Source organism: Pteropus alecto, unplaced genomic scaffold (genome assembly GCF_000325575.1).
Source record: "Pteropus alecto unplaced genomic scaffold, ASM32557v1 scaffold276, whole genome shotgun sequence".
Lineage (NCBI taxonomy): Eukaryota > Metazoa > Chordata > Mammalia > Chiroptera > Pteropodidae > Pteropus > Pteropus alecto.
Genome location: NW_006438074.1, coordinates 6,223,846 through 6,236,462, shown reverse-complemented (window position 1 = coordinate 6,236,462; position 12,617 = coordinate 6,223,846). Strand labels below are relative to the sequence as shown.

At 46.7% G+C, this 12,617-nt stretch overlaps 1 long non-coding RNA gene across 2 annotated transcripts in view; it reads right to left on the bottom strand.

Moving 5' to 3' along the window:
* Positions 1-3,548: 3,548 nt before the first annotated feature.
* LOC112482423 overlaps positions 3,549-12,617 on the bottom strand; it is a 13,213-nt gene continuing 4,144 nt past the window's right edge. For both annotated transcript variants that reach the window (XR_003047303.1, XR_003047304.1), the window contains exons 2-3: positions 8,355-8,556; positions 3,549-6,021 (exon numbers count right to left, since the gene is read on the bottom strand). This is a non-coding gene — a long non-coding RNA (uncharacterized LOC112482423). The remainder of the gene's footprint in view (positions 6,022-8,354; positions 8,557-12,617) is intronic.

Here is a 12,617-nt window from a genome sequence, read left to right as displayed (position 1 = left end):
GAGCTGCGGGCCCTACGGGCCACACCAATCCTGTATCTTGTATCTCATCTGGTTCACACATTGATAATGTCTGTCATTTGGGTAATTTTCAGCTTATAGAATGTCCTTTTTATTTAATACTGTCGATCTTTCAAGGTCCAGTTTAATTATCAGTTTCACCAGGAATCCTTCCTCAGTTTCCCTCCCCTCGTCTTCAGCAGAAGCAGTCTCTCTCCTCCTCTGCCCACCTGTGGCACCATTAGCTTTTGCTGTAGGACCAACTCTCCTGTTTTCCTTGGCGCATCCTCTGGCACTGAACTGAGGGCACCAGGAGGGTAGGGACCGTGTGATATCGGTCTTTGTGTTCTGTATGGCGCCTCACACATGTGAGTCATTCAGAAAAGGGTTGTTGAAAGAGAATCCTGAAATTATTGAATGGGTTTGAGTGTTGGAAACAAAGTTCCCCAATGTTTTGAACCTTGGGCAAAGGAACATGTAATGTATTTTCTTAAGCCTTGTGATGGAATCCTTTTGTGTTTAATTGCTTTATTTTTAGTGAAAATGTCAGGGTGCCATAGGAACAAAAACCATGGGTCTGAGATCGACTGAGAAGACTAACCACCCCGTCCCGTGTTGGTTACTTCCTCTGTGTGGCCTTGGATAGGAGCCTGTGACATGGGATGGCAATCAGCATGTCAGGCCCCAAGGACCAGCCAAGGAAGGTCCAAACTGGGCTTGAGGTCATGATTTTAGGCTGAGATCTTCTGAGGAGGCAGAAAAGCAAGTGCCTTGAGAGTCTTGGAGAAGGCTGGAGCTAAAGGAAGAATCCTTTTTCCTTTTAGAGTAAGCCAAAAGTGCCCGATGAAGGACTCCAGAAAACTCCTTGCATGCCTCACCCACAGATGATTTGCTGAACACTCATTAAGGGGAAAACAAAGAGGTGGTTTTGTTTATTTATTTAAGAGGAAAAATAAATGAGCTGTGACAAAACAATTTGAAACCAGGCCCCTCCGAGACCTGGGCTTTCACTTCCTTGATGGGAAGTAAAACAGAGAATCGAATCCCCCTCCAAATAAAAGTGAAGTTAATAATCAGACAGCTCGAGCCCTGGCCACATCCTGTGTCAGCTCCCTCCCTCCCTTGGCTCACTGTTTATAGCTGCAGAACCCTCCTTCAGAGCCCAGAGTTCGCTTAACTCTTTCCTCCCTATCCCAGGGAAGCCCAACCCTGCTCTGAGGCCGGCAGGCTCCTCACACCCTCTGGTGCAAGGCCTGCTTTCCTCAGACCTGCCCACGTGGGCCTGAGCCCCACAGGGCAGCCAGCCTGCCTCTAAGCCCCTGACCAATGTGTTTAGTAAGCACAGCTTCGATTTGAGTGATATCTTCTGTTTGTGCTGCACAAAACCCAAAGTGTCGTCTTCCCTTGCCACCCCTCCAGGGAGACACTAGGTGAATGTGTTCTTCCTCCAGACTTAAGGCCTCTGCTCCATGCAGCTTCCATCGCCTGGTGGTTTCCATGAGCTGCATTTTGATGGAAAGAAGCACAGATCTTTGCAGCTTTTGGTCTGCGTCGAATGCAGTATTCTGTGCATGTCTCTGAGCTGCTTTCTATGAAAACTTTACACTTCCTTCAAATGCCTTTCCATGTTGTAGCAGTTATTTCTCCCAGGACCTGTGGGGTCATTATGAGCACTTTCCTATTAGGCTGAGGAGGAGGCCTTGCTAATATTTATTGAGGGATTTCTACTTGCCAGCCACTCTTGTAAGCAACATCTCTGTCCTATAGAACCACTGTCCTCATTGTACAGAGGAGGAAATGGGGGCACAGAGGGGGTAAGTACCTTGTCCATTGTTATAGAGCTGGTCAATGGCAGAGCTGGGATTCGAACCCGGGCATTGTGCCTCCGAAGCCTGTGCTCTTAGGCCCTGCACTCAAGCTCTCACAACAAAGATTGCTCTCCTCTGTGGAGCCAAGGGGCTTTGGGGAGCTTAGAATAATTCTGTGAATGCATTTTAAAGGTCCCAAAGCCTGAGGGCCTTTTAAGAATGTTGGAACTTTGTCTTGAGCAGTCCTCCCTCTCTCCTGTTCCTTCCTAGGGAAGAAGGTGCAGAGAACATGCAGGGGTTTGGTGGATAGTGGAGTCAAGGAGAGGCTGCGGGTGGAGCAGGTTGGGATGGGACAGGCCCCTTTATCCACTTGGCAGAAGGCCGTAGAACAAGAACCCAAAGACTTGGGGTAGCTGCTCTCTCAGTGACTGGACTGCCTTCTACTCATGTCCTCTCCTCCCTTCTAATCCTATAGTCTGTGGGTTCCTCACCTGAAGTCACCAACACGCTCTTCTGGCTGAAACTTGTCTCACAGGAAGCCACTAACAAGTTGCCTGGGGGCAAGTGGCAAAGACTTAGGAACTGGCTGTGTGGGCCACCTACTTACCTCTCCTGGGATTCCTTCCGCTGCATGCCATGAGTACTTAGATTTGTTCTTGGAAAAGGGGAGGGTGCATTGTGCTGCCCCCTGCTGTCTGGAAGCATTCTTGACCACTTGGCCAAGGCTCAGCTGGGGAAGCCTCCAGAAGCTGGGGGCTGGGGTGGAGTGGGGTAGGGGTGGGGGGAGACTGTGGAGCACAGGGCCTGCGGTCTGTCTGTGTGATCTGTCTGTGTACTCTGAACCCCTTGCTCCCTCTTTGCGATTAAGCTGATCTGCCGAAGGTCTGCTTTCTTGAAATGCATTTCGCCATTCAGAGCCATGGCCCTGAGTGGGCAGCGCCCCATTCCTCATTTTCCAATTCGTTCTCCAACCAGAGAAAAGACAGTGGGGGCTCCATCCCAAGTGGCCTGTTCTTCCCAGAGCAGGGGTGGTTCCTCTGGGAAGGGAGGAAGACAGCAGTGATTTCTCTGTGACACCTGAAGGTCGCTTGCCTGGATCAAAGAGGTCTCAGCATATGTGTGCCTTGACTTTTGTTTAATTTAGAGGTTTAAGTGTAGTGTCTGTAATTCAAACAGAGTGCCCAAGATGGGGCGGCTCCACTGTGGTCCTCAGAGGCTAAAGGCTGACATTTGTCAAAGCCCCTCAAATCAGACCCACCCCTTATTAGTGTTGACTAGTGCAATGGTGTTTTATGCCCATTAATCTCATTTACCATCACCCTAGAAAACGGGGTACATGTGATTACCTCCAGTTTCCAGTTGAGGAAAGTGAGTTTAGAAAGGTTGAGTAGCTTGCCTATTCTGCTGGGGGGAACAAAGTTCACTGTAGTTTCAAATACATTGAAACCAATTTAAAAATAATTTTCACGGAGTTTAAAAGCAATGCAAAGTGGACACCAGTCTCTCTGAATGTCTTTTTCCCCAGTCCTGAGGGGACTACTCTTGGTCTTCAGCATGTGTGGGGAGGGGGTTTGACACACCCGCCTGACCCTGGGGTGGTGGTCTTCCTTCCCGCTTGCCAGCCCTCCCTGGCTCCTGGAAGATCTCCCCACACAGCCTCTTTTCTTATCCAAGAAACGCATGTCCTTAGAAAGTGAAGATCGTGTTGTAAGAATCAATAAGACAAGAATTCCTGAGTTGAAATTCTCTCAGCTTTTATGAACTTAAAACATTTTAGTATGAAAAAGTCCAGACATATACAGAAGGAGACAGGGTAGTAAGATGAAGCCTCATATACCCATCACCAACATCATCGAATCCTGGCCACGCTTGTTCATTTATATCACCGTCTGCCTTCCTAACTCCCACATAATTTTGAAGTAAATCCTATATAGCAGATTATATCATTATCAGTATAGCAGTATGTATCTCTCAAAAGAACAGACTCATTAAGCGTAGCCTCACGGTCCTTATTATACCTAAAAAATTAACAACGCCCCTTAAATATTACCAAGATGTAGTCTGTGTTCACATTTCCAAAACATTTTTTAAAGTCTTTGCCTTTCTACTTGGGGTGGGAGTGGGGGCCGGGGAACAGCCTTAAAATAAGAATTTCTCAGCATTTGGTCATGTCCTTACAATCTAGCTTCTAAAAGGACAGATTTCTGAATTTGGGCAGAAATGCCTGGTTATTAAGCCTTGGAGGCCGACGGGCTTGCCCCTTTGTGGCTCTCCCCAAGGCAGAAGCCGTGCACATAGTGGGTGCTGGGTTAGTGTGCGCTGAGTTTCATGGCAGGATGGACACACGCGAGGGTGGGGCTGCAGCCTCGTTGAGCTAATGCGGGAGGACTGTTCGGCAGCCCCTGTGTCCTCCCACCCACGCGGACGCCCGGCTGTGCGTGGCTGGCCTTGGCTTTCTGCGCAGGACTCCACCCGCCAGCTGCCTGGGCCTCCTCTGGGACCCTCTTCTCGCTCTTGCTCAGGATACTTGACTGTGTTCCAGTGACTCCGTGGAACCCTACTTGGTGGGGCCTCTGGCCGCCTTCTTGGTCTTGCCAATTCGCTGTTTAACATACAGCAGCAGTTGACTGGGGGTGCTTTTAGGGAGGGGGGCAGCTCGCATGTGGCAAGCGCTTTGCTCCTCTGTCCCCACAGCAGCCCCAGGAGGTCAGTATTGCTGTCTCTGCCATTTCACAGCAGAGGAGACTAAGGGAGGGCAGGTAAGTCCCTTGCTTGCTAGGAAGTGGCAGTGCCAGGATTTGAATATGGTCAGCCTGAATCGGGTGCTCTTCATTGCAACATATTGGTTCCTAAATGTTAAGACTCGTTTAGCAAACTGCTAGGCAACTTGGCCAAGGACCAGGCACTTACTCTTTTGAGGACAAATCTTGACAAGTTGGGATCTGCAGTTACCATGCACTTTTCCCTGCAATGTTCACATCTTCCAGAACAGATATAGCATGACTTATTATTATCCACACCCTTATTAGCAGATTAGCTCAGTTGAATGGAATAAATTTTAGGTCATTCAGCCTCTAATTTCCTGGTTTGTCTTTTTTCATGGTTAAATAATAGTTTGAGTCATAGATGACATTACCATAACAGAGTTGAAGGTTAGCAGGGCTGGGAAGGAACTGGGTTGAGTATCCAAGGCCATAACCTAGAAATGATCCCTTCTGTACATTTTGTCATATCTCTCAGTTTTCAGTTTTTGACAGGAGAATAATGTGACTTATAGAATGTAAAGAATCAAGGTCAAGTACTTAAGAATTCTTAGAGGGAGAAAGGCTGGCACTGGCACCATCTTCTTTGTCCTAGTCAATCAGAGTTCAGCCTGTGTGGCTTCTCCTTGGCTCAACTTTGGAGGTGCAATTTTGGATGTCTTGGTGAGGCTCAGATCCCTTATCTATTGGGGGAGCCTACCTCACTCACTGTCGACAGCCTTGGCACGCCAAAGCTGGGGGCTAAACCAAACTCACTTGCATTTTTACTGCCTTCGCTTCTTGATTTTGCCTTGGTTTGCTTCAGCTTTCTTCCAACTCCTGCTATTCTAGAGAAATAGAAGGGTGGGGAGAGGTGGGTTTGATTAAGAAAGGGAAATGGAAAAACCAAAGCAAACACAGAGAAGAGAGGCATCAGCAGACTCACAGGAGAGAGGCAACAGAAGGCTGAAAGAGTCCAAACACGCAAAGGGAGCAGAACCAGCGTCTAGGTGCTCATGGTGTTTATGGACACACAGTCCATATGAACTTCAAGAAACTGTTTGCCAAACATGGCAATGGGAAAGCTGTGGCTATCTTTAGGTCTCCTGGCGAACACCTGGGAATTAATTTAAATTACTTAAGTCGTTTCCAAAAGTGGCATTTGCTGGGACACCTCTGGCTTTGTATAGAGTTGGGGAAGCCAGTCTCCCATGAACCCCAACTGTTCCAGAATGGTGTGTCTCTGGGTTGGTTTAGCTCTGGTCCACAGAGCTGGTGACTGGATAAGCGCCTCCCTGGATGATGCAAAGCTGATTACCAGGGCTCCATCACACCTAACGCTTCTCCTGTCTGCCACAGGGCATCTCCTGCTCAGATTCTCCAGCGAGCCCTCCAGAGGGCACCATGATGGAAGCCACCAAACTGGGGTGAACTGGAATGGTTTTCGGCCTTGCCCAGGAAGATGAGCCCTCACTCTGCAAAAGACCAACAGTGGAGGTTAAGTTGGGAGAATTGTAGGAAAATCAAGGGCAAGATGGCAAGTGTTCTTTTCTAGGACTGTCCTTGCTCAGTGTTTGGAAGAGTCTGAAATCCACAAAAAGCAGGGAGACTGAGAACATTAATGAGTGGGGTTGGTTGAGGGCCAAAGCAGTTGTTTTAAATTCATTGCTGCCTCCTTTTCCCTCCTGGGTCTCTATTTTTATTTTTTTTTTCTGGTGTTGTTTGCTTTCACATTCTTCTCTCTTTGCAGAATATTTATAACCGCCCCCTTCTTCTTTTTTCATTTTCAATTCCCCTCCTCACCCTACTCTGCCTTCTTAGCATAATTTTTCTTTTCTTTTGGTCTTCCTTGTTTTACATCTGGATTCCCTGATGGTTTATTTTATCCATTTCCTGATTTTCACTCCTCTCCCATTTCTTACAGCCTCCCCTCCCTAACCGCCCTCCCCGCCCCCCCCCACCACTTTTTCTTCAGCTTCAGTTCTTTTTCCCCTAAAGATTTCCTTGGGCCACACAGGCTTTTATTCTTGTTCATCTGTTTAAGCAGTGCTGGCAAGAAGGAGGCCACAGCCGGCAGGCAGAACCACGGTGGCAGAAGAGGACCTGGGCATCTGAAGATTCTCCCTCAGCCCCAGTGTCCTTGGAAGAGGAGCTTCTTTCTGGAGAGGGGGCTGGGGACAGTGCTGCTCTCCCCCTGCGAGGGTTGACATCATCTGCCAGGCCCAGGCTGAGATTCTAGGGCAGATGGTGTTTCCTCCACGGTGTGTGGGCCTGGGCCGCATTGCTCAGGCAGGCCATGGAATCCGTACTTCTCTGTGTGGACTGCTGGGGGATTCACCAGGTTCTTCCCTGAAAGGCTGGGACTCAGGGGAGGTGCACCTACTGTATCACTTGCAAAGCTCTGTGCTGTGGGTGGGAGACTTGCAGCATAGGGTCTGCCTCACTCTCTGGCCGAAGTTGGCCTGGGCGTCTGGGGAGACAGAGGCAGTTTTCCAGCAGAAGATCCTTCCAATACCCCCATCCCTAGCCAGAGGGCGTTTTCAGGCTGCAGGGTGAATGCAAGAAGCAGCTGATAATTGGAGGGAAGTATCATAAAGGCTCTTGGCCACTGGAAAGCAACACAAACCCCACCTGTGAGTCTTGAGGGTCAGCCCTGGTACTGATAGAAGCAGGTGGCACTTCTTGATGGGCGTGGTGGCAGAGAAATCCTAGAAGTTGCAGCCGCACCCCTCCTTGTCTGGAGCGGTGGGAGGGGTGTGAGGAGCGTCCAGGCTCTGCTCCCCAGCTGTCTGAGGGCAAATCGACTGGAGTCCATCTGGCTGTCGCCCCTCGGCCCAGGCTTGCTTCCCACCCTGGGGTGTCAATGCCATTGGGTGCTGGCTGAGTCCTTAGCAGGCCCAGCTGAGGGATGGATGCGTCAGTGCTCTGCCTGGGTCACACCCGGAGCTGAGTTGCATCCTGGGGCCCAAGAACACCCAGTGGATGCCCATTGGGCTGCACTGTCTTTTCCTAGGTCCTGTGGTGATGGTGGCCATATGCTTCTCTGAAAGTGCCACCAAGGGTCCCCTTACCTTCTCCACACCTTGTTCTTTTGCCAGGCCCCATCCATCCCTCCTGCTCCTCATCAGTGCACAATGTTCTCTGCCACTTTTGAAAAGTGCTATTGATTATATAGAAGCTTGAGAGAAATATTTGCTTATATTTTATACTCTGCTTATAATTTGCTTATGTTTTCTAAGCCTTCTATCCTGGTGTCCAACTCTTAGAATCCAGCATTCTTTAAGACCCTAGAACCATATGATCCAGGAACCCCTAGGCCCTTATCACTAGGCCTTGTGGGTTTGGTTTATCTCTGGTTCAAGGGCTGTCCTAGGCAGGAAGACTGGTTAGGGGACTGACTGGTGATGAATTTTCTTCTAAGTTCCCTCGACTTTGCCAGGAGGCTGGGGGCAAGGATCTGGCCTCTTTGATCTAGGAATTCGGGTGGAGATTAGGATCCCAACAGCCTCTTGCCCTTCCCACCTGAGCCCAAAGTGCAGGCTCCTTCAGTCTGGCATCTCAGCACCGCCTTGTTCCTGCCACCTCCCTCTGCCTTCCCTCTTCCCACGCACCCACGTTGTATAAATATTTACACCCCCGGGCTGGCAGGAATCTTTCTCCAGCTGCTTTCCCTGGTCTCTGGGAGAGCTTGTTCTCTCACCGAACAGCTGCAGCAGATCTAGTTGCCTTGGTCAGACAAGGGCAGGCCCTGGTTTGGGGGCCTGCGGTCCCCCGCGGGTGGAGGGTGCAGTTGGCAGGAGAAATTCACCTCTAAAGAAGTCACAGGGCTGTGGCAAAGATCCATCCTCTCTCCTCTGCTGGCTGCCTAAGTGGCGACCCTCCAAGAGCTGTCTGATCCCTGCTTTAGCTGGGGAGGTGGGTCCTGCTTCTTCAGGGTGGGGTCTGCTCCACTCTGGGCTGGGTTTTGCTAGAGAAGGCTGGAGGATCATTCCAAAGCAAACTGGCTGGTGCTAGGACAAAAGAGGAACTTAGTTTACTTGCGAGCGTTGTACAGTTTATACGTGCTATACCCTTGTTCACGCTGAAGCAGACCCCGCAGTTCAGAGCAAGAACCCTCTAGGGAATCTTCATACTGGGCCTCTCGCAAACTCCTGGCCAAGACATTGTCCTTCCCACCAGCCCCTGAGCAGTCTTTCCACTTTGGGGCTGGGGAATGAAGAGGTCAGATGCTGCTTTTCCTTGTTTTCTTTGGTGACCCAGGAAGCAGGAGTTTGCCAGGGAAGCAAACTAGCATTTGCTGGGCTCCCATGGGCTGGGCACTGCATGAGGTACTTCCCCATATTCTCATGTGATGACTTAAGTCTTAAGCTCGGCAGATTTTTGAACTTCCTCGTGTGTCTCCTCTTTCTGCCCTCACACAGAAGCCACATAGCAGCGAGCTCCCAGACACAGAGCCCATCTCTCTCCGGTCCTTTCAGGCTCAGCAGGCACCTCCTAGAGCCAGCCGGTCAGTGGACGCTGTTCTTACCTACCCACAGTGGGTGCAGTTCGCCTGCTGCCACCTCCCCTCCTGTGTCTCAGTTTCCCCCATATCTGTGCGAGGTAATTTACCTTTTCTTCACAAAGCATTCCAAATTCAGCACGAGAACGGCTTTTTAAAAAACAAGGTGGTAGTTTCATTTAACTCCTTTTTCTACGTATGGAACAGGGGCAGGATGTTCAGGTATCGGGCACTAAGAAGAATGTGTGTTCAGTGCTTTGGGGAGGCTGAGCAGAGGGAACACAGGGATAAAGGGCCTTGATTACATATACGACAACTCCCAAAATTCAAGTAGAGGAGCCGCTGGGCGTGTGGGTGTAGGATTGGGGACTTGGGGACGGGGTTCTGATGGGGGCTGGGGACAGAGGCTCTAGTCTCCCAATACTCACACTTGTGCCAGAAAGAAAACAAATTCAATATCCCTCCCACTCCAGACCCCCTCCCGGAATGAGAGAAAATCTGATGTCAAAGGTGCCTGGGTGAGACTGCAGAGTGAGGCCTGGCCCCGTGCTTGGTATTCAGTGGGTAAAGGGCCATCTGAAGGTGAGGCAGGGCTGGAGTGGGCTGCCTGCCAGGGAAGATGCAGGGAGAAAGATGGGAAACCACAGCTCAGGCAGTGCAGCTGCGAGATTTTCCTGCTGCCTGCCTCCCCACCCCCAAAAGGTAAAACAAAACCCAAATAAAAGTCTGACCTGGCAGATATTAATACCCCAGAGCCAGGGCTGGTGTGCAAGCCGCCAGACCCTCTCCCCCTTCTGTTTCTATAAGCGGCTGAAATAAATTTAGCGAAACAACCCCACCCGTCTGAGGGCCTAAGATTTCAGAGCAGTGGGACTCTTTACCCTGAAAGCCCCTGTTTTTCAGAGCTGAGAGCTTTTTGTTTAAATTCCCTTTGGGAATGGAATGCTCTCAATCTAAAATAATTATTTTACAGCAGTCATTTATTCCTCACAGATAAATGCTTTGACACAGTATGGCTTGCCAGAAAGCTGATCTACAGATGCTCTACAGCTTAAAATTGTCAACTCCATGGGGCCAATGCCTGTTTGGATCCATTAGAGTATTTATTGTGATTATCTTTTGCGAAGTCTATGCATGTTCAGCTAAGTCCCTCTGTTGTCTGTCATAAAGAAGAGTGGTTATAGTTGGCTAAGTTGCCACAGTAGAGAAATACTTATTGAGAGCCTACTGTGTGCTAGGCCTGTGCCAGGCACTGGGGGTTGAGTTGAGAGCAGAGACAGACTGCTCTCATGTAGCATATATCCTGGTGAGAAGGGAGATGTCAAAAAGTTAAAAGATTACAAAAAACCTGGTGATTAACATCATACTTAATAGTGAAAGACCGAATACTTTCTTCTAAGGTTGCAATCAAGATGAGGGTATTAACTCTCATCATGCGTATTCAACATCGTATTGGAAGTCCTAAACAGGGCAATAAGGCAAGAAAAAGAAATAAAATGCATAAAACTGGAAAGCAAGATATTTAACTATTCCTATTCATATATGATTGTCTATGTTGAAAAACAAAACACATGCACACACAAAACAAAACTAAGGAACCTACCAAAAAACTTCCTGATGACTAAAGTGACTTTGTAAGATTATAGGATAAAAAGTCAATACACAAAAATCAACTGTATTACTATAACGTGTAAGAAATTGGGAACTAAAATTTAAAAAATTTACAAGAGTTACCCCCAAAAGGGAAATAGTAGGTACATATCTAATGAAACAGATATTGTATCTATATGCTAAAATCTATAAAACACTGATTAAAGAAATCAAAGAAGACCTAAATAGACATACCACATTCATGGATTAGAAGATTCGACATAGTAAAGATGCCAACTCTAGAGAATTGATCTATAGACTTAATGCAATTCCAATAAAAATTTAGTAGGCTTTTTTGTAGCTACAGATAAGCTGATTCTGAAATTTATATAAGAAGGCAATGGAACGAGAATAGTAAAACAATTTTGAAAGTTAAGAATAAAGTTGGAGGAATTATGTCACCTGATTTTAAGATTTACCATAAAGCTACAATAATCAAGACAGTGAGGTACTGGTAAGGGAATGAACACACAGATCAATGGAACAAAATAAAGAGACCCATATCAATATGGCTAACTGATTTTTGGATAGGTGCAAAAGCAATTCAATGAAAAAATGATAGTTTTTTTTTTTTAAAACAAACAGTGCTGGGATTGGACATCCATAGGAAAAAAAATGAACTTCAACCTAAATTTCACATTTTATATAAAAACTAACTCCAAATGGATCATAGATCTAAGTATAAAATATAAAACTATTAAACTTGCAGAAAAAATAGAAAATCTTAATCACCTAGGGGTAGGCAAAGAGTCCTTGGAAGTGACATCAAAAGCATGATGCACAGAAGATAAAACTGATAAATTAGACTTCATCAAAATTAAGAACTTTTACTCTATGAACATACTTTGTTGAGAGAATAAAAAGATAAGACTGGAGAAAATATTTGTAAATCACATATTCGACAAAGGAACTGCATCCAGAATATATAAAGAACTTAATATTCAACAGTAAGAAAACAACGATTAAAAAATAGGCAGAAGGTGTGAACAGACATTTCACCAAAGAACATACGAGTGGCAAATAAACACATGAAAAAATGTTCAATATCATGACCCATTAGAAAAACGCAAACTAAAACCACAAGGAGATACCACCACACACTTATTAGAATGAGTAAAATAAAAAATACTGACAATTATCAGTGCAGGTAAGGATGCAGAGCAACTGGAAACTCTGAGATAATGCTGTTGGAGATGCAAGATGGTGTATCCGCTCTTGACTATGATCTGGCAGCTTTCTATAAACTTCATCATATTCTTACCATATGACCCAGCAATTCCACCCCCAGTTATTTACCCTAGAGAAATAAGAACTTCTGTTCACACAGAAATCTGTACACGAATGTTTATTGCAGCTCTATCACAATGGCCCCAAACTGGAAATCCAGTGACCTCCAACAAGTGAATGGATAAAAAACTAGTTGTATACCCATACAGTGGAATATTATTCTTTAGTTAAAAGCAATGAATTATTGATACATTCAATAACATGACTAAATCTCAAAGGCATTATGCTGTGAAATCATACAGACTGTATGATTCCATTTATACGGCATTCTGGAAAAGACAAAATTCAAGTATAGAAAACAGATCAGTGGTGGCCCAAATAAGAGATGGGGGAGGGTGTGACTACAAGAGGATAGGATAAGGAAGGTTTTTGGGGGTGATGGGACTGTTCTGTTTCCTGATCGTGGTAGCAGTTACATGAATCTATTCAAATGTTAAAATTCAGGGAACTGTATACCAAATAAAGGTCAATTCTACTGTGTGTTAAATTAAAAAGTGAAAAATGGTTAAGGAATGAATGCATACTCACAAACTGATGTAACTACTGTGAAAGAAATGAATATTCCATGAGGACATAAGAGAGAAGGCAAAACAAACATCTTGCCTTGATGGGGGGAGGTGAGCACCAAGAATG